The sequence below is a fragment of the Vicia villosa genome, unplaced genomic scaffold (genome assembly GCF_029867415.1).
Source record: "Vicia villosa cultivar HV-30 ecotype Madison, WI unplaced genomic scaffold, Vvil1.0 ctg.001190F_1_1, whole genome shotgun sequence".
Lineage (NCBI taxonomy): Eukaryota > Viridiplantae > Streptophyta > Magnoliopsida > Fabales > Fabaceae > Vicia > Vicia villosa.
In genome coordinates this window covers 119,082-126,705 of record NW_026705527.1, presented here as the reverse complement: position 1 = coordinate 126,705, position 7,624 = coordinate 119,082, and the positions used below count along the sequence as shown (strand labels likewise).

At 33.1% G+C, this 7,624-nt stretch overlaps 1 long non-coding RNA gene across 1 annotated transcript; it reads left to right on the top strand.

Moving 5' to 3' along the window:
- Positions 1 to 896: 896 nt before the first annotated feature.
- On the top strand, positions 897 to 2,900 carry LOC131633941 (uncharacterized). The gene is made up of 5 exons (XR_009293440.1): positions 897 to 1,239; positions 1,364 to 1,451; positions 1,566 to 1,608; positions 1,854 to 1,996; positions 2,695 to 2,900. It is a non-coding gene; the product is annotated as an uncharacterized LOC131633941 (long non-coding RNA).
- The last annotated feature ends 4,724 nt before the right edge of the window (positions 2,901 to 7,624 follow it).

Below are 7,624 nucleotides of genomic sequence, written 5' to 3'. Positions count from 1 at the left end.
AGTTTTTTAAAAATATTTTCCATAATACTCATAGTTTCAAAAATATTAGCAAAATGACTATTTTCCAAACAAAAAAAGTGGACACATAGAGGATGTGCCAATGCATGTAACACATGACATTCTATTTTGTAAGGAGGCGTTATTGTCTGTGGTGCATGCTCCTTAATTTACAGTGCATGTGCCGTCCTATGTGGCATGACATAGGTGCATGCGCCAGCATGTGTGGCGCCTCAGTGTTATTTAGATACCATGTGTCACATACAATGCTCATCCTCTATGTTATGTTTTTTTGAAAAGTGGTTAGTTTGAAAATTGATTTTAAAAAGTGGTTATTTGAGTTTTTTTTTTAACAAAATGATTACTTAAAAAAATTCTTAGAGAACAACATTTTTAAAATTAAATGATATTTCACTAGAAAAAGTGATAAAAATTAAATTTGTTTTTGAGCTGTTTGATCAAGATTAGACAAAAGATTGATTGTTTGACTGAGTGATAAATTTACTCCAGTAGATTCAGTTTCACTATGAATCTATCACATATCAATTCAAAAGACTAATTCTAAAATCTAAAGTAAAATCAAAGATTTAGGATGACAAAACTGAATGTCTATCAGGCCGGGTGAACATGCGGTAATGTATTGAAAAGTTAAACTTAAATATGTAGAATTATTTTTTGTTGCTTCTTCGTTTATAAGTTGCAATATATTTTAATTTTTTTTTTATATTTTATCTAATATAAGATGGCAATTGAATTCATTTCTAGTGAACACCCGCAAAAATTATCCCCAATGAATATGGCGAAAACCCGTAAAATGGATACAGGCATGGACACGAGAAATTATCCACTAAAATAAGTAGATATAAATGCGGGTACGGGTACCTAGGGGTGGACAGAAATCAACCACCCGGCGGAATCCGACCGGTCCGATGGAGGATTCTTGAAGCGGATCGGGTTTATTCGGTTTGCGGGTACTGGCGGAAGGAAGAAAAGGGTTGAGGCGGGTGTACACGGTCGGATTCGGAGATTGGTTTTGGGCCCGTCGGAAACCGAATCCGACCGAAGATAATAGTTGGTAATGGCTAGGCCCAACGTATTCCAAGCCCAATCTGATCTTGATGCTTCCAATTTTGCAAACCTAATCCATTCCTTAGCCCAAATCTGGAGTTCTATATATTGATTCTTCATGTTACAAACCCTAATCCATTCTTTCCAGCGGCCGCCGATCCTTCCTTCTTTAAGGTAACCTTCTTTCTCTCTTCTTCTAACTCTATAATCTTCAATCTCAACTTCATTTTTCAGTTTTTCCTCTATTGCTTTTAACACTGAAACTGAAACCACTGTATTTTCTCTTATTTGTTTACAGTTATGCGCTGCTGTGCTATGAAACACTGTCTCCCATCACCATCTCCGCTGCCGCCTTTGCAATCAACTCAGATTAGATAATGATTAAGGTTGGTTGTTATTGATTTATAATGAAATTTATTGTCTGTGATTAAGGTTAGAGTTTTTTTTTAAATGATATAGTGTTGTTGATCATGTTTATTGTTTATATATTTTCGGTTCAGATCTTGATTCAAAATTGCATAAGAACGGATTAAAGTAAAAAAGGTAACTATTTTGAATCAAGATAATTTGTAAACTTCAATTTATGACTATGTTTTGTGTTTAGACGGATTTATCAAAATCTCTTATGTTGGAAACTAAGTTATGGTCATAAGCTTTCATTTAAAATCTTGTTTGGTTGTGTATTTTGTATATTATATTTGTGTTTGAGAAGCTTGATCTTGGAATTACAGTTGCGAATGTGTATGAAGTAAGTCTAAGACCTTGTGTATATGCTTGTTTTGTTTCAGGTTTTGGTGGAAATGGTGCTACCATAATCTTCTAAATCAATTTTTAGGTGAAAATCACATCTGAGCCTGGAGGAGTGACAATTTAACATCTGCGCCGGAGTTGCATCAGTTGTTACTTGGGTTGTTACTGCTCTAGCAATGGGGTATATTACTGAACATTCTTTTAGCAATTTGTGTTTCTTTTAAATTATTAATGTATGTTGAACTGTTAGATTTAGTATTGAATGATTGAGATTAAAGTATGTTGAACTGTTATGAAATCAAATGATTTGGTGAAAATATATTAAAGTATGTTGAACTGTTATGAAATCAAATGATTTGGTGAAAATATATTAAAGCATGTTTGAGATTTAGTATTAAATGACTTGGTGAAATATATTAAATGATTTGAATTTTCTTTTTAAATTAGTGAAGTATGTTTGACTGTTATGAAATCAAATGATTTGGTGAAATAAGTTTGAGATGAAAGTTACTTGATTTCTCCTCTAATGTGTATAAGAAAGGAATTTGAATGAATGATTTGTTGAAATAAATTTGAGATGAAAGTTACTTGATTTCTCTTCCATGTGTATAGGAAAGGAATTTGTATGATACTATAATTGATTTTTTTGTTGATGGCAGACTTGAAGCACCTTTTTGAGTTATAATATGTACAAAAAAATTTATTGGAATATCTCTGCAAAAATGCACAAAGTTACTGCTATGCTATTCATGAACTGGTGTTTAAATTTATAAAAGTATATGTTTGTTGATTTTGACAATTAAGTGTTATTTTTGAAGTTGTAGTTATTGTTACTATTTATCATTTTTGGATTATACTTATCTGATTTATTATGAGTAGAATTGTTGCAGGTTGAAGGCACAAGTGTTTAGGAGAATGTCAAATACAAAGTTCTCATAATTTTAGGATTTGTTTAAATGTAATTTGAACTTTAATTTTTATTGGTGATGTAAATTAATTGAGTCCTCTGTGTGTTTGTGTTGAGAGAGTCTATAATTAATTATTTAAATTTTGGAAGGATTTAGGTAACATGCTTTAAATGAGAAATTGGCCAAATTAAAAAATAAATTATATTGGTCGAAATAAACTAATTTCTTTAATAATAAAAATAATTAAGCAATTTAATCTCAATTTATTTAATAAAATGTTAAAATTGATAATAATTTTTTCTTGGGCTTAAATTTTGGATGTTTCAAATTTTAGTCTAACTCATGGTATGATTACTTTATTGGGCCTTAATTCCAAACAACCCCTTATAAAATTAAAAAATTCCAGTCATTTTAAAATTGGGCTGAAATTTGGGACAGGCCCAAGTATTTTAAATAACCGAAAAAATCCGATCATGCTAACCGATCCGATTCAAACCGAACCCGAGTTAACCGAAGTTGAATTCGGTCGGGAATTGGGCCCATATTATTCATCCGACGGGTAGCTCGGTTTGGGTTTTTGGGCCCGAACCCGAACCGGCCCGAACCGATGTCCAGCCCTACGGGTACCTTAGTATCCACTCTACTTCATACCCGCATAATATATAATTATGTATTTTACTCCACCACACACTCGCACAATATATAGTTATATATTTTAATTTTTATTATTATATATACATGTGTTCTTAACAATTTTACTAAATACAAAATAATTAAATTTATATACATGTATTCTTAAATTTTTATTAAATGTTATTAATAATTTAAAATAACATGAAAATTATAATTGACCAATAAATTTTTAATAGAACTGCGGGTAAATGAGGTGAGTATGAGTACTTAAATTTGACAACATTATCTTCGTCATTTAAGTTGGTTTAAATAGTATTTTGATCATTGTGATGCTGACTATGCTGGCGACAAAGTAGAAAGAAAAAGTACAAGTGGTGCATGTTAGATCCTAGGAGATGCTCTAACTACTTGGTCATTCAAAAAGTAGAGTACTATTGCACTATCCACAACAAAAGCAGAAAATGTCTCAGCTGCAAACTGTTGCTCACAAATAATATGGTTAAAGAATCAATTGAAAGATTATTCCCTACATTACTCCAAGGTACCCATATTTTGTGACAACACCAGTGCAATTAATCTTTCTAAAAATCCCATTCGAACATCCTAGATCAAAACAAATACAAATAAAACATCATTTTATCAAAGATCACGTTCAAAAGGAAAATGTTGAATTAATATTTGTAAATACAAAAAATTAATTAGCTGACATTTTTACAAAACCTCTAACTGAGGATAGATTTAATTATCTAAAACAAAAACTTGCCATTACAAGCATTCCCAACGAATCCTCAAATTGAATTGATCTTCAATTTTTTTGAAGCATCGTTCTCTAAAAAGGATAAAGGAAAGTGAATTGTTGTCTGGTTGCTAAAATAATACACACGTATTTCCATGTCTTGTCCACTATATCCCATCTTATTAAATGCACTACTATTCACTCCATATTTATGTCTAATCATTAGAGCTAAAAGGACACTTCTTCATTAAATGGAGTATCTTTTTCCATCTTTTGGTATCTCAAAAACCATCATGAGCCACCTAACCTAACCCTTTCTCATGCTTCCCCAATCACCTTTTCTGCATGCTTCTCTTCATCTTGTCCTTCTAACTTCCTCCCCACGCCTTTTGCAAATCTATTTATCGTCTTCACACCCTTTCATTTCTCTTCATCCTAACATTTCCAACAAAACAACTCTTAAAATTTCTCTAAAAAATCTCGCACCCATGTCTTCGTCCCAAGAAAGTGATGTCAACATTCTAAATGAAAAACCTCTCTCGTTCATCCTTCCCACCACAATCACTGTGTAATATGGTGGGAGAACTGAATTTTTTTTTTTGTTGTTTTGCAAAACATATTGCGGTTAGCAAAAGTCGTCACCGACTTTTATTTTATCCAATTAGGAAAGGCAAAAAGAACAGGAAAGACCTTTTAAAAAGATTTGAGTTCGGGGGGTAGGTTATACAAAGGGAAGGTGTTAGCACCCTTTGTATCCATGGTTATCCATAGGCTCTTTCTTAGCTCACTTGTTTTTGTTTGAATTTTTTGAAAAAGTGTAGTGTGTGTATAGAAAAACTTTTTGTAAAAGAACTTTAACTTTGTAATGATTCTCGTGTGAATGTATACAAAGTGTAGTCTTTGAAAGTGTTTTGAAATGCAAGGTGTGAAAAGCATTTTTGAATTTTTTGAGTTGAGCAAGCAATTGGGAGTTACCTACCCTAAGTTCGTAAGGTCTTTCTTGTTCTTAAAGTCTTTCGTTTAAGGGAAATAGATTATCCACACCATTAGTTAGTGGGAAGTCCTTTCATTGGATGTAAAGGGACATCGAAGGGTCATCGAATGGTCATAGAAGGCAACTTGTAAGGATGTCTTAGCATTCGAAGGGACTATCATCATTCCCGTAGGCAACTCGGGGGACTAGATTATATTTCGTAGGCAACATCGAAGGGTCATCGAGGGACTATGATCTTTTTATCGAAGGGACTATGATGATATTAATCGGAGGCAAACTTGCTAAGGCATCCTTACGTTCGAGGGACTTGACCATTTAATCGAAGGCAACAAGAGAGGGTTACCCTAAAGGTGAGTGTGTGAACAAGTAAAAAGAATGTGTTTGATTCAGTTATTTAATCTTGAGGTTAGTGGGCTACGTCCAATTATTATCTTTCCATACAATCCTATTAGCATACATCTAAGCAGTTTATAGGTGCGAAAAGTATGCGGAAAATAAAATTAATTTGAAAATAATTAAAATAAGGAAAATAAAAAAGAAAATAGGTTAGGAAAATGTGTGAAGAGAAAATAGGGCAAAAAATAGAATGCAGTCCCTGGGTTTTGAACCCAGGACCCAAGAGTTAGCACGGAAACGTCCCAACCATCTGCGCTGCAGTTACCTATTCATAAATAACTCTTCATCAAATAATAAATAGAAAACAAAATAAGTAAATGGTTAATTCAAACTTAGTCAAAGTGGACCCCCCTGCATATTTGAACGAACCAATCACAAATGGATAGAGGGAGAGATTTTGTTTACCAGCCAACAACAACACCACACATGACATGCCCCCTGTTCATCATCTTATTTTTTCTTTTTCTTTTTTTTCTTCAGATTTTGCTACGATTTACCTAGGGTTTTGCTATGCTTTTTGCTACGAAATTTCATAGCAATCTCTGCAAAAAATCAAACTCAAGAAAAACATGTTAAACATAAACCAAAAGCGCCCAAATCAACTAAAATGAGCCTCCCGAATCCAATGGTGACATCTTTTTGTTATGAAACACCCTGTAGCTAGGGTTTCTACAGCTTCACGACCTTGAACCCTAATAATGGTAGATCGTGGTTCCTGCGTCAAAACTTAGCAACGATGATTCAAAAGGGTCCTAAACATCATCCTAATCATAAATTTATGCATGAGATTTATTTATATTGCATGAATGAAAGGCTTGGATTTTAAAAAGTGATATGCAAATCGTGGTTTCAAAGAGAGCACTTGAGTACGCTTTAAGCTTCAAGGAGTGTATGGTTGATCTCCTGGGACCTTCAGGAGCTGAATGGGATTGATGGTTTCTCTTGAATATGGCTAGAACCCTTTGATACGATTCTTGCACCTTTCCTTTGAAAATTTGATTCTTGGAACCCTAGCCTCCTTGTAATTTTTCGTCCTCCTGCTTCTGATTAGCTTTAGGTATATATGGAGAATGAATTAGGTTAACAATTTTAGAGAGAAGTTAAATAACTCCCATGATTGAGATTTGATGGAAATTTGATTGAAATTAGTTTTTAAATCTTTCTAAATTTGTCAAAATCTATTTTCCAAACCTTTCTCCACGTTTTAGCTGCTCCCTAATATTGATTTGAATTGATTAAAATCTTAACAAATCAAATATATGGCCTTTATCACTAATTTATGATTTACTTGATTTAAAAGGAATAAATTCAAAATTAAATAAAATAAAATCATAACATAGATAGGGATTGGTTTATAGGCTTCCTATGAGGCCATAATCACGTGGGAACTTAAATTGTTAAGGTCCAATACTCAAAAGTTGGAATTTTGCCAATTCTAGTTTCAAGCATTTCTAAAAAATAGCCCAACTTGCACCATCCATAGCTTTCTTAATTTTGATCATATAAAGGTGTTCTAGGACTTTTTTGAAAGCTCAAGGTGTCCTCTAAATGATCTTTTTGGTTTCATCTCAATTGAGTCTTCCATGTTCATTTATGCTTCATTTGAAAAAGATGACTTTTTGGTTGACTTTTGAAAGGACCTATAATGTCTTGAACCATATCTTCCAAATTAAGCATTTTTGGCCAAATCCTTAGAGAGACAAAGTTGTAGAGAATGTAATTTTCTTCCAAATGAGATTTGGTTGGACAATTTCTGATGAAGCATGTTAAAGTTATGGCTGGTCAAAGTTTGGTTGACTTTTTCATCCAAAACCCTAATTTAGCAACTATGAGTTTTGTTGATTTCTGAGATTTTCTTGATAAATCATGACCATCCCTTGATCAAATGATGAATTTAACTTCAAATCCTTGATGTTGACCAAAAACCTCGAAGTTTGACTGTACTTTGACCATAGTTGACTTTTAGGTCAACATTGTCGAGTGTTGACCATCTGAGCAATTGATTGAGCAATCTTGTGATTCAAGGCTTGAAACTTGGTATGAGGATACTTTGAGTCATATGAGATACCATGAAGTCCACTTGAGGCCTTAGAAGTTCAATTTCCTCTGAGAAAAGCAAAACCCTAATTTGAGTCCTGTTGT